This window comes from Arachis stenosperma, chromosome 5 (genome assembly GCF_014773155.1).
Source record: "Arachis stenosperma cultivar V10309 chromosome 5, arast.V10309.gnm1.PFL2, whole genome shotgun sequence".
Lineage (NCBI taxonomy): Eukaryota > Viridiplantae > Streptophyta > Magnoliopsida > Fabales > Fabaceae > Arachis > Arachis stenosperma.
Window position 1 is genome coordinate 82714755 of NC_080381.1, and position 18811 is coordinate 82733565.

An 18811-nucleotide genomic window follows, 5' to 3' on the forward strand; every position below is an offset into this window, starting at 1 on the left:
ATCATCCTTGGCAGACCCTTCCTAGCCACAGCAAAGGCTGTGATTGATGTTGATGGAGGTGAACTGATCATTCAAGTGAATGAAGAATCCTTTGTGTTTAAGGCTCAAGGATATCCCTCTGTCACCATGGAGAGGAAGCATGAAGAGCTTCTCTCAAATCAGAGTCAAACAGAGCCCCCACAGTCAAACTCTAAGTTTGGTGTTGGGAGGCCACAACCAAACTCTAAGTTTGGTGTTGAACCACCACATTCAAACTCTAAGTTTGGTATTGGGAGGTTCCAACATTGCTCTGAGAAAATGTGAGGCTCCATGAAAGCCCTCTGTCAAGCTACTGACATTAAAGAAGCGCTTGTTGGGAGGCAACCTGATGAGCGGATAATTTGTACGCTTTTTGGCATTGTTTTTAGTATGTTTTTAGTATATTTGGTTGAGTTTTTAGTATATTTTTATTAGTTTTTAGTTAAAATTCACTTTTCTGGACTTTACTATGAGTTTGTGTGTTTTTCTGTGATTTCAGGTATTTTCTGGCTGAAATTGAGGGACCTGAGCAAAAATCTGATTCAGAGACTGAAAAGGACTGCAGATGCTGTTGGATTCTGACCTCCCTGCACTCGAAGTGGATTTTCTAGAGCTACAGAAGCCCAATTGGCACGCTCTCAACGGCGTTGGAAAGTAGACATCCTGGGCTTTCCAGCATCCTGGGCTTTCCAGCAATATATGATAGTTCATACTTTGCCCAAGATTTGATGGCCCAAACCGGCGTCCAAAGTCACCTTCAGATTTCCCAGCGTTAAACGCCAGAACTGGCACCAAAATGGGAGTTAAACGCCCAAACTGGCATAAAAGCTGGAGTTTAACTCCAAGAAGAGTCTCTACACGAAAAATGCTTCATTGCTCAGCCCAAGCACACACCAAGTGGGCCCGGAAGTGGATTTTTATGACATTTACTCATCTTTGTAATCCTTAGGCTACTAGTTCCCTATAAGTAGGACCTTTTAATATTGTCTTTTCATCTTTCAATCTTAGGATCTTTTGATCATGTTTTTATGATTGAACCCTCTTTGGGAGGCTGGCCATTCGGCCATGCCTAGACCTTATTCTTATGTATTTTCAACGGTGGAGTTTCTACACACCATAGATTAAGGTGTGGAGCTCTGCTGTACCTCGAGTATTAATGCAATTACTATTGTTCTTCTATTCAATTCCACTTGTTCTTGTTCCAAGATATCACTTGTTCTTCAACTTGATGAATGTGATGATCCGTGACACTCATCATCATTCTCACCTATGAACGTGTGACTGACAACCACCTCCGTTCTACCTTCGATTGGGTGAATATCTCTTGGATTCCTGATACACGATGCATGGTTGATCGCCTGACAACCGAGTGCTCGCCTGACAAACGAGCCAGCCATTCCGTGAGATCAGAGTCTTCGTGGTATAGGCAAGAACTGATGGCGGCATTCAAGAGAATCCGGAAGGTCTAACCTTGTCTGTGGTATTCTGAGTAGGATTCAATGATTGAATGACTGTGACGTGCTTCAAACTCCTGAAGGCGGGGCGTTAGTGACAGACGCAAAAGAATCACTGGATTCTATTCCGGCCTGATCGAGAACCGACAGATGGATAGCCGTGCCGTGACAGGGTGCGTTGAACATTTCCACTGAGAGGATGGGAGGTAGCCACTGACAATGGTGAAACCCTTGCATAAGCTTGCCATGGAAAGGAGTAAGAAGGATTGGATGAAGACAATAGGAAAGCAGAGAGACGGAAGGGACCAAGCATCTTCATACGCTTATCTGAAATTCCTACCAATGAATTACATAAGTATCTCTATCTTTATCTTTATGTTTTATTCATATATTACCCATACCCATTTGAGTCTGCCTGACTAAGATTTACAAGGTGACCATAGCTTGCTTCATACCAACAATCTCCGTGGGATCGACCCTTACTCGCGTAAGGTTTATTACTTGGACGATCCAGTGCACTTGCTGGTTAGTTGTGCGAAGTTGTAGTGATCACAATTTCGTGCACCAAGTTTTTGGCGCCGTTGCCGGTGATTGTTTCGTGTATGGACAACTGACGGTTCATCTTGTTGCTTAGATTAGGTATTTTTCAGAGTTCTTAAGAATGAATTCTAGTGTTTCAAGGTGATGTTCTTATCATCACCAAAGCTGATTGATCTCTATCAATTTAGCTCTTGAATGCAATGTCCTGCTGAAGCTTGGCTAGCCATGTCTAATTCCTTTAGACTAAAGCTTTAGACTAACATTGCATGATTCCTAGAATTCTCATTAAGAATTTTGATACCTTTATTTTCTTTTCCACTTAATTTTCGAAAAATCCAAAAAAAAATTTACAAAATCATAAAAAACCAAAGAAAATATTGTATGTTTCTTGTTGAGTCTAGTGTCTCATTTTAAGTTTGGTGTCAATTGCATGTTTCTGTTCTTCTTGCATTTTTCGAATTCATGCATGTATCTTCATTAATCTTCAAGATGTTCTTGATGACTTCCTTGCTCTGATCTTTGAATTCTCTTGACTTGAGTGTTTTGTTGTTTCTCATGTGCATTCTCATGTTGTTAGTGTCCGTAGTATACAAACTGCTAAGTTTGGTGTCTTGCATGCATTGTTATTAGATTTTAGTTGCATTTTGATTATTCCTCATCATTAAAATCCCAAAAATATTTTTAATTTGTGTCTTTTCAAGTCAATAATACAGAGAATTGAAGATTCAGAACATACAGCAGAGGAATTATACAGAAAAAGCTGGGCGTTCAAAACGCCCAGTGAGGAAGGCAAACTGGCGTTTAAACGCCAGCCAGAGTGCCTGGCTGGGCGTTTAACGCCCAAAAGGGTAGTGCTTTGGGCGTTAAACGCCAGAATGTGCACCATTCTGGGCGTTTAACGCCAGGATGGCACAAGAGGGAAGATTCTGTTTTTAATTCAGATTTTTTTCAAGTTTTCAAAGTTTTTCAAAATCAAATCTTTTTCAAATCATATCTTTTCAATCAAATGTTTTCAAAATCAATTTCTTTCTTTTTCAAAGATACTTGATAACAATTAATGATTTGATTGAACATTTTAAGTATGTTGCCTTTTCTGTTGAGAAAGGTTTAATGTTTGAATCATATCTTTTCTTGTTAGCCAAGTTATTAATTTTTAAAATCAAATCTTTTTAAAAATACTTTTCAAATCATATCTTCTCAATCACATCCTTTTAAAACCAATCATATCTTCTTAACCACATCTTTTTCAAAATAGTTTTCAATCAAATCTTTTTTGATTTCTAACTTCAAAATCTTTTTCAAAAATCATTTTTTTTACTTACTTAGTTTTCGAAAATTAAAGACCATTTTTCAAAATGTTTTTAAAATCTTTTACTTAATTTTCGAAAACCTCTTTCCCTCTTCTCATATCCTTCTATTTATGGACTAACACTATTCCTCAATGAACAATTCGAACTCCATCTTCTTTGATAAGTTCGAATTCTTCTACTTCTGCCTTCTATTTTTCTTTTCCTCTGACATCTCAAGGAATCTCTATACTGTGACATAGAGGATTCCATATTTTCTTGTTCTCTTCTCTTTCATATGAGCAGGAGCAAAGACAAAAGCATTCTTGTTGAGGCTGACCCTGAACCTGAAAGGACCTTGAAGCGAAAGCTAAGAGAAGCTAAGACACAATTCTCTGTAGAGGACCTAACAGAAATCTTCAAAGAAGAAGACCCCATGGCAGCCGAAAACAACAACAATGCCAACAATGTAAGGAAGGTGCTGGGTGACTTTACTGCACCTACTCCCGACTTCTATGGGAGAAGCATCTCTATCCCTGCCATTGGAGCAAACAACTTTGAGCTTAAGCCTCAATTAGTTTCTCTAATGCAACAGAATTGCAAGTTTCATGGACTTCCATTGGAAGATCCTCATCAGTTCTTAGCTGAGTTCTTGCAAATCTATGACACTGTCAAGACTAATGGGGTTGACCCTGAGGTCTACAGACTTATGCTATTCCCTTTTGCTGTAAGAGACAGAGCTAGGACATGGTTGGACTCACAACCTAAAGAAAGCCTGGACTTATGGGAAAAGCTAGTCAATGCCTTCTTGGCAAAGTTCTTTCCACCTCAAAAATTGAGTAAGCTTAGAGTGGAAGTCCAAACCTTCAGACAGAAGGATGGAGAATCCCTCTATGAAGCTTGGGAAAGATACAAACAATTGATCAGAAAATGTCCTTCTGACATGCTTTCTGAATGGAGCATCATAGGTATTTTCTATGATGGTCTCTCTGAACTATCCAAGATGTCTTTGGATAGCTCTGCTGGAGGATCTCTTCATCTGAAGAAGACGCCTACAGAAGCTCAAGAACTAATTGAAATGGTTGCAAATAACCAATTCATGTACACTTCTGAAAGGAATCCTGTGAACAATGGGACTAATCAGAAGAAAGGAGTTCTTGAGATTGATACTCTGAATGCCATTCTGGCTCAGAATAAGATATTAACTCAACAAGTCAATTTGATTTCTCAAAGTCTGTCTGGAATGCAAAATGCACCAAGCAGTACTAAGGATGCTTCATCTGAAGAAGAAGCTTATGATCCTAAGAACCCTTCAATGGAAGAGGTGAATTACCTAGGAGAACCCTATGGAAACACCTATAATTCTTCATGGAGAAATCATCCAAATTTCTCATGGAAGGATCAACAGAGACCTCAACAAGGTTTCAACAACAATAATGGTGGAAGAAACAGGTTTAGCAATGGCAAGCCTTTTCCATCATCTTCTCAGCAACAGACAGAGAATTCTAAGCAGAACTCCTCTGACTTAGCAACTATGGTCTCTGATCTAATCAAAACCACTCAAAGTTTCATGACTGAAACAAGGTCCTCCATTAGGAATTTGGAGGCACAAGTGGGACAGCTGAGCAAAAAAGTTACTGAACTCTCTCCTAGTACTCTTCCAAGCAATACAGAAAAAAATCCAAAAGGAGAGTGCAAGGCCATCAACATGGCCAAATTTGGAGAGGAATGAGAGGAAGTGAACGCCACTGAGGAAGACCTCAATGGGCGTGCACTAGCCTCCACTGAGTTCCCCAATGAGGAACCATGGGAATCTGAGGCTCAAAATGAGACCATAGAGATTCCATTGGACTTACTTCTGCCTTTCATGAGCTCTGATGAGTATTCTTCCTCTGAAGAGGATGAGTATGTCACTGAAGAGCAAGTTGCTAAATACCTTGGAGCAATCATGAAGCTAAATGACAAGTTATTTGGAAATGAGACTTGGGAGGATGAACCCCCTTTGCTCACCAAAGAATTGGATGACTTGTCTAGGCAGAAATTACCTCAAAAGAGGCAGGACCCTGGGAAGTTCTCCATACCTTGTACCATAGGCACCATGACCTTCAAGAAGGCTCTGTGTGACTTAGGGTCAAGTGTAAACCTCATGCCTCTCTCTGTAATGGAGAAGCTAGGAATCTTTGAGGTGCAAGCTGCAAGAATCTCACTAGAGATGGCAGACAACTCAAGAAAACAATCTCATGGACTTGTAGAGGATGTTTTGGTGAAGATTGAAGACCATTACATCCCTGCTAATTTCATAGTCCTAGAGACTGGGAAGTGCATGGATGAATCCATCATCCTTGGCAGACCCTTCCTAGCCACAGCAAAGGCTGTGATTGATGTTGATGGAGGTGAACTGATCATTCAAGTGAATGAAGAATCTTTTGTGTTTAAGGCTCAAGGATATCCCTTTGTCACCATGGAGAGGAAGCATGAAGAGCTTCTCTCAAATCAGAGTCAAACAGAGCCCCCACAGTCAAACTCTAAGTTTGGTGATGGGAGGCCACAACGAAACTCTAAGTTTGGTGTTGAACCCCCACATTCAAACTCTAAGTTTGGTGTTGGGAGGTTCCAACATTGCTCTGAGAAAATGTGAGGCTCCATGAGAGCCATCTGTCAAGCTACTGACATTAAAGAAGCGCTTGTTGGGAGGTAACCCAATGTTATATTTTATATATTTTTCTTTGTTATTTTATGTTTTCTGTAGGTTGATGATCATGAGAAGTCACAAAATCAATTGAAAAAGCAAAAACAGAATGAAAAGCAGAAAGAAAAACAGCACACCCTGGAGGAGAGCGTGCTGGCGTTTAAACGCCAGTAAGGCTAGCTGTTGGGATTTTAACGCCCAGTCTGGCACCATTCTGGGCGTTTAACGCCAGAAAGGGGTACCAGACTGGCGTTAAACGCCAGAAAAGGGCAAGAACATGGCGTTAAACGCCAGAAATGGGCACCAGCCCGGCGTTTAACGCCAGAATTGGCTCAAAACGCATTTTTGCATGCCATTTGGTGCAGGGATGACTTTTCCTTGACACCTCAGGATATGTGGACCCCACAGGATCCCCACCTACCCCACCACCCTCTCTCTTCTTTACCCATTCACCAATCACCTCAATACCTCTTCCCCAAAAACCCTTCACCTATCAAATCCCATCTTTCTCTTCACCACTCACATCCATCCTTCATAAAACCCCACCTACCTCACACTTCAAATTCAAACCACTTTCCCTCCCAAACCCACCCATACATGACCGAACCATGAGCCCCCCTCTCCTATATAAACCCTTCTTCACCCCTTCATTTTCACACAACCTAAACACCACTTCTCCCCCTCTTTGGCCGAACACAAAGCCATTCCCTTCTTCCTCATTTCTTCTTCTTCTCCTCTATTCTTTCTTCTTTTGCTCGAGGACGAGCAAACCTTTTAAGTTTGGTGTGGTAAAAGCGTTGCTTTTCGTTTTCCCATAACCATTTATGGCATCCAAGGCCGGAGAAACCTCTAGAAAGAGGAAAGGGAAGGCAAAAGCTTCCACCTCCGAGTCATTGGAGATGGAGAGATTCATCTCAAGGGTGCATCAAGACCACTTCTATGAAGTTGTGGCCTTGAAGAAGGTGATCCCCGAGATCCCTTTCAAACTCAAAAAGGGTCAACTTTGATCAAAGGTTGGACCAAGTCTTCATAAACATTTGTGAAGAGGGCGCTCAATGGAAGAGAAACTCAAGAGGGAAGCCGGTTCAACTAAGAAGGCATGACCTCAAGCCCATCACTAAGAAAAGGATGGAGCAAACAAGAGACCCCCCTCATCATGAGATCCCTGAGATGCCTCAAGGGATGCACTTTCCTCCACAAGACTATTGGGAGCAACTGAACACCTCCCTAGGAGAATTGAGTTCCAACATGGGACAACTAAGGGTGGAGCACCAAGAACACTCCATTCTCCTCCATGAAATTAGAGAAGATCAAAGAATCATGAGAGAGGAGCAACAAAGACAAGGAAGAGACATTGAGGAGCTCAAGCACTCCATAAGACCTTCAAGAAGAAGAACAAGCCGCCATCACTGAGGTGGACCCGTTCTTTAATCTCCTTGTTCTTTATTTTCCTGTTTTTCGAATTTTAGTGCTTATGTTTGTCCATGTTTGTGTCTTATGATCATTAGTGTCTTAGTGTCTATGCCTTAAAGTTATGAATGTCCTATGAATCCATCACCTTTCTTAAATGAAAACTGTTTTTAATCACAAAAGAACAAGAAGTACAGGATTTCGAATTCATCTTTAAAACTAGCTTAATTAGTTTGATGTGGTGGCAATACTTTTTGTTTTCTGAATGTATGCTTGAACAGTGCATATGTCTTTTGAATTTGTGGTTCATGAATGTTGGCTCTTGAAAGAATGATGAAAAAGGAGACATGTTACTGAGGATCTGAAAAATCATAAAAATGATTCTTGAAGCAAGAAAAAGCAGTGAATACAAAAAAAAAGAGAGAGACGAAAAAAAAAAGAGAAAGAGAAAAAGAAAGAAAAAGAAAGAAATAAAGTTGTGATCCAAGGCAAAAAGAGTGTGCTTAAGAACCCTGGACACCTCTAATTGGGGACTCTAGCAAAGCTGAGTCACAATCTGAAAAGGTTCACCCAATTATGTGTCTGTGGCATGTATGTATCCGGTGGTAATACTGGAAGACAGAGTGCTTTGGGCCACGGCCAAGACTCAATAAGTAGCTGTGTTCAAGAATCATCATACTTAACTAGGAGAATCAACAACACTATCTGGATTCTGAGTTCCTAAAGAAGCCAATCATTCTGAATTTCAAAGGATAAAGTGAGATGCCAAAACTGTTCAGAGGCAAAAAGCTACTAGTCCCACTCATCTAATTTGGAGCTAAGTTTCATTGATACTTTGGAGTCTATAGTATATTCTCTTCTTTTTATCTTATTTGATTTTCAGTTGCTTGAGGACAAGCAACAATTTAAGTTTGGTGTTGTGATGAGCGGATAATTTGTACGCTTTTTGGCATTGTTTTTAGTATGTTTTTAGTATATTTGGTTGAGTTTTTAGTATATTTTTATTAGTTTTTAGTTAAAATTCACTTTTCTGGACTTTACTATGAGTTTGTGTGTTTTTCTGTGATTTTAGGTATTTTCTGGCTGAAATTGAGGGACCTGAGCAAAAATCTGATTCAGAGACTGAAAAGGACTGCAGATGCTGTTGGATTCTGACCTCCCTGCACTCGAAGTGGATTTTCTGGAGCTACAGAAGCCCAATTGGTGCGCTCTCAACGGCGTTGGAAAGTAGACATCCTGGGCTTTCCAGCAATATATGATAGTCCATACTTTGCCTAAGATTTGATGGCCCAAACCGGCGTCCAAAGTCACCTTCAGATTTCCCAGCGTTAAACGCCGGAACTGGCACCAAAATGGGAGTTAAACGCCCAAACTGGCATAAAAGCTGGCGTTTAACTCCAAGAAGAGTCTCTACACGAAAAATGCTTCATTGCTCAGCCCAAGCACACACCAAGTGGGCCCGGAAGTGGATTTTTATGACATTTACTCATCTTTGTAATCCTTAGGCTACTAGTTCCCTATAAGTACGACCTTTTACTATTGTATTTTCATCTTTCAATCTTAGGATCTTTTGATCATGTTTTTATGATTGAACCCTCTTTGGGAGGCTGGCCATTCGGCCATGCCTAGACCTTATTCTTATGTATTTTCAACGGTGGAGTTTCTACACACCATAGATTAAGGTGTGGAGCTCTGCTGTACCTCGAGTATTAATGCAATTACTATTGTTCTTCTATTCAATTCCGCTTGTTCTTGTTCCAAGATATCACTTGTTCTTCAACTTGATGAATGTGATGATCCGTGACACTCATCATCATTCTCACCTATGAACGTATGACTGACAACCACCTCCGTTCTACCTTCGATTGGGTGAATATCTCTTGGATTCCTGATACACGATGCATGGTTGATCGCCTGACAACAGAGTGCTCGCCTGACAAACGAGCCAGCCATTCCGTGAGATCAGAGTCTTCGTGGTATAGGCAAGAACTGATGGCGGCATTCAAGAGAATCCGGAAGGTCTAACCTTGTCTGTGGTATTCTGAGTAGGATTTAATGATTGAATGACTGTGACGTACTTCAAACTCCTGAAGGCGGGGCGTTAGTGACAGACGCAAAAGAATCACTGGATTCTATTCCGGCCTGATCGAGAACCGACAGATGGATAGCCGTGCCGTGACAGGGTGCGTTGAACATTTCCACTGAGAGGATGGGAGGTAGCCACTGACAACGGTGAAACCCTTGCATAAGCTTGCCATGGAAAGGAGTAAGAAGGATTGGATGAAGACAGTAGGAAAGCAGAGAGACGGAAGGGACCAAGCATCTTCATACGCTTATCTGAAATTCCTACCAATGAATTACATAAGTATCTCTATCTTTATCTTTATGTTTTATTCATATATTACCCATACCCATTTGAGTCTGCCTGACTAAGATTTACAAGGTGACCATAGCTTGCTTCATACCAACAATCTCCGTGGGATCGACCCTTACTCGCGTAAGGTTTATTACTTGGACGACCCAGTGCACTTGCTGGTTAGTTGTGCGAAGTTGTAGTGATCACAATTTCGTGCACCACAACCCAATGTTATATTTTATCTATTTTTCTTTGTTATTTTATGTTTTCTGTAGGTTGATGATCATGAGAAGTCACAAAATCAATTGAAAAAGCAAAAACAGAATGAAAAACAGGAAGAAAAATAGCACACCCTGGAGGAAGAACCTACTGGCGTTTAAACGCTAGTAAGGCTAGCAGATGGGCGTTTAACGCCCAGTCTGGCACCATTCTAGGCGTTTAACGCCAGAAAGGGGCACCAGACTGGCGTTAAACGCCAGAAAAGGGCAAGAACCTGGCGTTAAACGCCAGAAATGGGCACCAGCCCGGCGTTTAACGCCAGAATTGGCTCAAAATGCGTTTTTGCATGCCCTTTGGTGCAGGGATGACTTTTCCTTGACACCTCAGGATCTGTGGACCCCACAGGATCCCCACCAACCCCACCACTCTCTCTCTTCTTCACCCATTCACTAATCACCTCAACACCTCTTCCCCAAAAACCCTTCACCTATCAAATCCCATCTTTCTCTTCACCACTCACATCCATCCTTCATAAAACCCCATCTACCTCACCCTTCAAATTCAAACCACTTTCCCTCCCAAACCCACCCCTACATGACCGAACCATGAGCCCCCCTCTCCTATATAAACCCTTCTTCACTCCTTCATTTTCACACAACCTAAACACCACTTCTCCCCCTCTTTGGCCGAACACAAAAGCCATTCCCTTCTTCCTCATTTCTTCTTCTTCTACTCTTTTCTTTTTTCTTTTGCTCGAGGACGAGCAAACCTTTTAAGTTTGGTGTGGTAAAAGCATTGCGTTTTGTTTTTCCATAACCATTTATGGCATCCAAGGCCGGAGAAACCTCTAGAAAGAGGAAAGGGAAGGCAAAAGTTTCCACTTCCGAGTCATGGGAGATGGAGAGATTCATCTCAAGGGTGCATCAAGACCACTTCTATGAAGTTGTGGCCTTGAAGAAGGTGATCCCCGAGGTCCCTTTTTCACTCAAAAAGAGTGAATATCCGGAGATCTGACATGAGATCCGAAGAAGAGGTTGGGAAGTTCTTACCAACCCCATTCAACAAGTCGGAATCTTAATGGTTCAAGAGTTCTATGCCAATGCATGGATCACCAATAACCATGATCAAAGTGTGAACCCGGATCCAAAGAATTGGCTTACTATGGATCGGGGGAAATACTTGGATTTTAGTCCGGAAAATGTAAGGTTGGCATTTAACTTGCCCATGATGCAAGGAGATGAACATCCTTACACTAGAAGGGTCAACTTTGATCAAAGGTTGGACCAAGTCCTCATAAACAATTGTGAAGAGGGCGCTCAATGGAAGAGAAACTCAAGAGGGAAGCCGGTTCAACTGAGAAGGCATGACCTCAAGCTCATCACTAAGAAAATGATGGAGCAAACAAGAGACCCCACTCATCATGAAATCCCTGAGATACCTCAAGGGATGCACTTTCCTCCACAAGACTATTGGGAGCAACTGAACACCTCCCTAGGAGAATTAAGTTCCAACATGGGACAACTAAGGGTGGAGCACCAAGAACATTCCATCCTCCTCCATGAAATTAGAGAAGATCAAAAAATCATGAGAGAGGAGCAACAAAGACAAGGAAGAGACATTGAGGAGCTCAAGCACTCCATAAGACCTTCAAGAGGAAGAACAAGCCGCCATCACTAAGGTGGACCCGTTCTTTAATCTCCTTGTTCTTTATTTTCCAGTTTTTCGAATTTTAGTGCTTATGTTATCTATGTTTGTGTCTTATGATCATTAGTGTCTTAGTGTCTATGCCTTAAAGTTATGAATGTCCTATGAATCCATCACCTCTCTTAAATGAAAAATGTTCTTAATTGAAAAAGATAAGAATTGCATGAATTTTGAATTTTATAACAGTTTAATTATTTTGATGTGGTGGCAACACTTTTGTTTTCTGAATGCATGCTTGAACAGTGTATATGTCTTTTGAATTTGTGGTTCATGAATGTTGGCTCTTGAAAGAATGATGGAAAAGGAGACATGTTACTGAGGATCTGAAAAATCATAAAAATGATTCTTGAAGCAAGAAAAAGCAGTGAATACAAAAAAAACGAAAAAAAAAGAAAGAGAAAAAGAAAGAAAAAAAAGGAAATAAAGTTGTGATCCAAGGCAAAAAGAGTGTGCTTAAGAACCCTGGAAACCTCTAATTGGGGACTTTAGCAAAGCTGAGTCACAATCTGAAAAGGTTCACCCAATTATGTGTCTGTGGCATGTATGTATCCGGTGGTAATACTGGAAGACAGAGTGCTTTGGGCCACAGCCAAGACTCAATAAGTAGCTGTGTTCAAGAATCATCATACTTAGCTAGGAGAATCAATAACACTATCTGGATTCTGAGTTCCTAAAGAAGCCAATCATTCTGAATTTCAAAGGATAGAGTGAGATGCCAAAACTATTCAGAGGCAAAAAGCTAAAAGCCCCGCTTATCAAATTAATACTGATCTTCATAGATGTTTTTGGAATTCATTGCATATTCTCCTCTTTTTATCTTATTTGATTTTCAGTTGCTTGAGGACAAGCAACAATTTATGTTTGGTGTTGTGATGAGCGGATAATTTGTACGCTTTTTGGCATTGTTTTTAGTATGTTTTTAGTATGATCTAGTTAGTTTTTAGTATATTTTTATTAGTTTTTAGCTAAAATTCACTTTTCTGGACTTTACTATGAGTTTGTGTGTTTTTTTGTGATTTCAGGTATTTTCTGGCTGAAATTGAGTGACCTGAGCAAAAATCTGATTCAGAGACTGAAAAGGACTGCAGATGCTGTTGGATTCTGACCTCCCTACACTCAAATTGGATTTTCTGGAGCTACAGAAACCCAATTGGCGCGCTCTCAACGGCGTTGGAAATTAGACATCATGGGCTTTCCAGCAATATATGATAGTCCATACTTTGCCCAAGATTTGATGGCCCAAACTGGCGTTCAAAATCACCCTCAGAATTCCCAGCGTTAAACGCCGGAACTGGCACCAAAATGGGAGTTAAACGCCCAAACTGGCACAAAAGCTGGCGTTTAACTCCAAGAAGAGTCTCTACACGAAAATGCTTCAATGCTCAGCCCAAGCACACACCAAGTGGGCCCGGAAGTGGATTTTTATGTCATTTACTCATCTTTGTACACCCTAGGCCACTAGTTCTCTATAAGTAGGACCTTTTACTATTGTATTATCATCTTCTGATCTTTGGAATCTTTTGATCTTTAGATCTTTTGATCACTTTGGGAGGCTGGCCATTCGGCCATGCCTAGACCTTGTTCTTATGTATTTTCAACGGTGGAGTTTCTACACACCATAGATTAAGGTGTGGAGCTCTGCTGTACCTCGAGTATTAATGCAATTACTATTGTTCTTCTATTCAATTCCGCTTGTTCTTGTTCCAAGATATCACTTGTTCTTCAACTTGATGAATGTGATGATCCGTGACACTCATCATCATTCTCACCTATGAACGTGTGACTGACAACCACCTCTGTTCTACCTTAGATTGGGTGAATATCTCTTGGATTCCTGATACACGATGCATGGTTGATCGCCTGACAACCGAGTGCTCGCCTGACAACCGAGCCAGCCATTCTGTGAGATCAGAGTCTTCATGGTATAGGCAAGAACTGATGGCGGCATTCAAGAGAATCCGGAAGGTCTAACCTTGTCTGTGGTATTCTGAGTAGGATTCAATGATTGAATGACAGTGACGTGCTTCAAACTCCTGAGGGCGGAGCGTTAGTGACAGACGCAAAAGAATCACTGGATTCTATTCCGGCCTGATCGAGAACCGACAGATGGATAGCCGTGCCGTGACAGGGTGCGTTGAACATTTCCACTGAGAGGATGTGAGGTAGCCACTGACAACGGTGAAACCCTTGCATAAGCTTGCCATGGAAAGGAGTAAGAAGGATTGGATGAAGACAGTAGGAAAGCAGAGAGACGGAAGGGACCAAGTATCTTCATACGCTTATCTGAAATTCCTACCAATGAATTACATAAGTATCTCTATCTTTATCTTTATGTTTTATTCATCATCTACACCCATTTGAGTCTGCCTGACTAAGATTTACAAGGTGACCATAGCTTGCTTCATACCAACAATCTCCGTGGGATCGACCCTTACTCGCGTAAGGTTTATTACTTGGACGACCCAGTGCACTTGCTGGTTAGTTGTGCGAAGTTGTAGTGATCACAATTTCGTGCACCAGCGGCCCAGAACATCTCGGCCCAGGATGCGGGGGAAGGTTCTTCTCAGGTTCCCTCTAAGAAACCAACCTCTGGCGGTCCTGGGCCGAGGAAGGTTATCCCTACTCCTCAGGTCTATTTGGTTGATCCTCATCGATCAACTTCTGGTGCTACCTCTTGTCCCACTGTTGGCCCTCCACCAAAAAGCAGAAAGTTGTTGAACCCTTTGATTTGGATGCCCCCGACTTTGATGCTGTGGGGTTTGTCGATCATCAAATTGCTCCTTCTGGCCGACTTCCTATGAATGATGTTTCCATTCTCCACCATCTGGACTTTATTACCCGAAGTAGTGTTAAGATGGCACACATAGGAGCGGCCTTATTCCGGACTGCTTAGGATGTTCCAGTTCATGCGATGAAGGCTTTTATGGAGGATGCCAAGTCGGAGTATGATAGGATCAAAAGTTTGAAGGAGGAACTTGATGTAAAGGTGGCAAATCTGGAGAAAGATTTGGAAAATGAGAAGACTCGGGCTTCTGTTGCCCCGACTTCTCCAACTCATACAGCTGAGGTCGGCCATCCCGAGTCAGATCCTGATGTTCAGATTCTAAACCGGGCCGGATGGAACTGTTGATGTTGTCCTTCTCGCGACTCATCCTCCTTCACCTCGAGATGCCGCCACTAAAGAGTCTTTGAATCCTTTGTAGTTTCTGATTTGTTTTTGTGTTTGAATGGCCCGACTTGTGGGTCTTTGAACTCTGGTTTTTTGTAATTGAGCCCGGTGTGGATTTGGACACTTTTAGTTGCTTTTCTTAGAAACTTTATTTAGGAAAAACAAAATGCTTTCGAACTCTTTGAGGTCGACTTTTTGGGTGGCCTTCTGAGTTTTTATAGTAGCTTCGCTTCTCTTAGTATGTTTGTTTGCAATCTTTTGGAACTTCCAGGAATCTTAAGAGTGATGGAGCTTTTGCTGTTTAACCTCTTTTTTGATTGCCTTTGTGTTTGTTTATTTCCTGCTTTAGTCGAAGTGACCTTTGAGGCTAGCTTTGTTCGACTATGCTTTTTAGTATTCTCACAGAACACTTGTAAAACCGATTTGGGTGAGGTCGTGGTTTTTGGGTCGAGCTGTGTCCCTTCTAGTGCACGCCTTCTGCTGGTTGACTTCTCTTGTCAAACCTTCTCGAGTTATTTCTAGTAATCCATTTTTTGTTGGACCTCGCCGGGTCTCTTTTTATGGATTACTTTTTATAACTTTGTAGCTTTAATCGGCTTGGGCCGACTTCTTCATGTCGGTCCCTTCTAAGTTATTTCTAGTAATCCATTTTTAATCAGGGCTGGCTAGGCCTCTTTTCTATGGATTACTTTTTTATAACTTTTGTCGCTTTGATCAGTCTGGTCCGACTTCTTCATGTCGGTCCATCCTAAGTTATTTTTAGCAATCCATTTTTTCTCAGACCTCGTCAGGCCTCTTTCAATGGATCACTTTTTATAACTTTTTGTCGCTTTGGTCAATTGGTCCGACTTCTTCATGTCGGTCCATCCTAAGTTATTTTTAGCAATCCATTTTTTCTCAAACCTCGTCAGGCCTCTTTCTATGGATCACTTTTTATAACTTCTTGCATTAATCTGATTTTATCGCTTTTTTCATCTTGTCGATTTTGTAGAAATTAGGTGGTGAGTTTGGTTCTCATTTGGCCGATCTTGTCAAAGTCAGGCGGTGAATTTGGTTTTCACCTTGCCGACTTTTGTCGAAATTTGAATGATGAATCCGATTTTCATCGGGGTCGGGCGGTGAATTTGCTTTCACCTTGCCGACCTATAGCTTTCGCAATCGGGCGATGAATTTTTGCGTTTAGATTTAATACGTCTTGGTAGAGATGCTTTGTAGAGAATCTGGAAAGTTTTATTCAAATAGAAAAATAGACATATAGGCAAGAATATATACATGTGGATGCTTATCCTTCTAAGTTAGGTAATTTTGCAGATCTTGGCTTGGTGCCTCGTTAAAAAACCTTTTTCAGGAAAAAGAGTGCACCTTGTCCTAAAAACTTTTATTACCTCTTAACTATAATACCTTCTTAGGTTACAGGCGTGTCATGACCTTGGTAGCTCTCGCCCCTCGAGTTCGGACACCCTGTAGCAGCCTTTTCCTAGTACCTCTGTAACTCGGTAGGGTCCTTTCCAGTTAGTTGCTAGCTTTCCTTCTCCTCGTCGACCTGTTTCGATGTTATTTCGGATTAGGATGAGACCGTTGTTGGTAAAACTTTGCCGAACTACTTTCTGATTGTATCTTGTGGCCATTCGACATTTTAACGCTTCCTCCCTGATCTGAGCTCTCAGATTTCAGGAAGTAGGTTGAGCTCTTCCCTTTGAAGTTGGGAGTTGGCCTCTTCACTATAGAAGATCATTCTGGGGGACCCTTCTTCGACTTCCACTGGGCTCATTGCCTCCATTTCGTAAGCTAGTCAGAAGGATGATTCCCTTGTCGTAGAGTGCGAAGTTGTCTGATATGCCCATAGGACTTGTGGGAGTTCTTCAGCCCAAGCTCCTTTTGCATCCTGTAGTCTCTATTTTAACCCGGCTAGTATGACTTTGTTGGAAGCTTCTGCTTGTCCATTAGCCTGGGGGTGTTCTTCAGATGTGAATTAGTGCTTTATTTTCAAGTCATCTACCAACTTCCTGAAACCTGCGTCTGTAAACTGAGTGCCATTATCTGTGGTGATGGAGTAGAGAATCTCAAACCTTGTGATAATGTTTCTGTATAAGAACTTCCGACTTCCTTGAGCGGTGGCATTAGCTAGGGGCTTTGCCTCAATCCATTTTGTGAAGTAATCGACCACTACAATGAGGAACTTTGACTTGTCCTGATCCTTCAGGAAAGGCCCCAGGAGGTCGAGTCCCCACTTTGCGAACGGCCAAGGTGATGTTACGCTAATGAGCTCCTCTGGTGGGGTGATGTGGTAGTTAGCATGTTTCTGACATGGTGGACATGTCTTTACAAACTCTGTTGCTTCCTTTTGTAAAGTCGGCCAAAAAAATCCGGCTCGGAGTACTTTTTTGGAGAGAGCTCATGCTCCGAGATGGTTGCCACATATGCCACTGTGTATTTCTTCCAAGACCTCTTTTGTGTTGGAGGTCGGCACACATTTTAATAGGGGTGTCGAGATCCCTCTTTTGTATAGAGTGTTGTTTATGATAGTGTAGTATTGTGCTTCTCGTCTTAGCCTCTTCGCCTCCTTCTTTTTTGTAGGGAGTGTCTCCGATTTGAGGTAGTTGATTATAGGGGTCATCCATCCAAGATCCTGTCCTAATATGGCTAGGACCTTTTCTTCCTCTGAAATTGACGGACTCTGTAATATTTCTTGGATGAGGCTTCTATTATTGCCCCCTGGTTTGGTGCTGGCAAGTTTTGAGAGTGCATCAGCTCGAACATTCTGTTCTCGAGGTATATGGCAGACCTCGTATTCCCCGAGTTGTTCGAGATGTTCCCTGGTTTTGTCCAGGTACTTTTTCATGGTGGGATCTTTAGCTTGATAGCTTTCTTCTATTTGTGGGGTAACTACTTATGAATCACTGAAGATGGTAGGCTTTTGAACCCCAACCTCCTTAGCCAGCCTCAAACCAGCTAGCAATGCTTCGTATTCGGCCTGGTTTTTTTACGCAGAGAACTCAAATTTTAGGGAGAGTTCGATTTGGGTTCCCTGGTCACTTTCTATTATCACACCTGCACCACTCCCGGTTTTGTTTGAAGAGCCGTCTACATAAAGATTCCACTTTGTAGGAATTTCCGGGGTGTCAGTGTACTCAGCAATGAAGTCGGCCAAATACTGTGACTTGATGGCGGTCTGGGCTTCATACTGAAGATCGAACTCAGATAGCTCGACTGCCCATTGTAGAATTCTTCCAGCTAGATCTGTCTTCTGTAGAATGCCTTTTATGGGCTGGTTGGTCCGAAATTTGATGGTATGAGTTTGAAAATATGGGCGGTGTCATCGAGAGGTTAGTATGAGAGCATAGGCGCTTTTCTATTTTTTGGTAGTTCAGTTCGGACCCTTGTAGGGCTTTGCTGATGAAGTTGATGGGTTGTTGTCCACTTTTATCCTACTGCGAGGTACAATACAAGTGGTTCTCCTTCTTGTGGTCGAGTTAGAATAGGTGGTTGTCCTAGGAACCTTTTGAAATCCTGGAAAGCTTCTTCGCACTCTGGTGTCCATTCAATCCTCTTTCCCTTCTTTAAAGTGGCGTAGAAGGGGAGAGATCTTATGACAGATCCGGCTAGAAATCTGGACAAGACTGCCAGCCTTCCATTGAGTTGTTGCACCTCTTTAACGCAGGTCGGACTCTTCGTGTCCAATATGGCCAGGCATTTTTCCGGGTTCGCCTCGATTCCTCGTTCTGTTAACATGAAACCCAGGAATTTGCCAGCTTCTACTGCGAAAGTGCATCTTGCAGGGTTAAGTCGCATGCCATGCCTTCTTATGGTACCGAACACTTAGGCGAGGTCGGCCAGTAATGACTCCTCACTTTGTGTTTTTATCAACATGTCATCCACATATACCTCCATGAGTTTCCCGATATGGTCTGTGAAGACTTTGTTCATTAATCTTTGGTAGGTAGTGATGAGCGGATAATTTGTACA

The 18811-nt window shown here is 41.9% G+C and overlaps 1 non-coding gene across 1 annotated transcript; it reads right to left on the reverse strand.

Annotated features, from left to right (window-relative positions):
* Positions 1-4139: 4139 nt before the first annotated feature.
* On the reverse strand, positions 4140-4247 carry LOC130984862 (small nucleolar RNA R71). Its single transcript, XR_009088768.1, has one exon. It is a non-coding gene; the product is annotated as a small nucleolar RNA R71 (small nucleolar RNA).
* Between the last annotated feature and the right edge of the window lie 14564 nt (positions 4248-18811).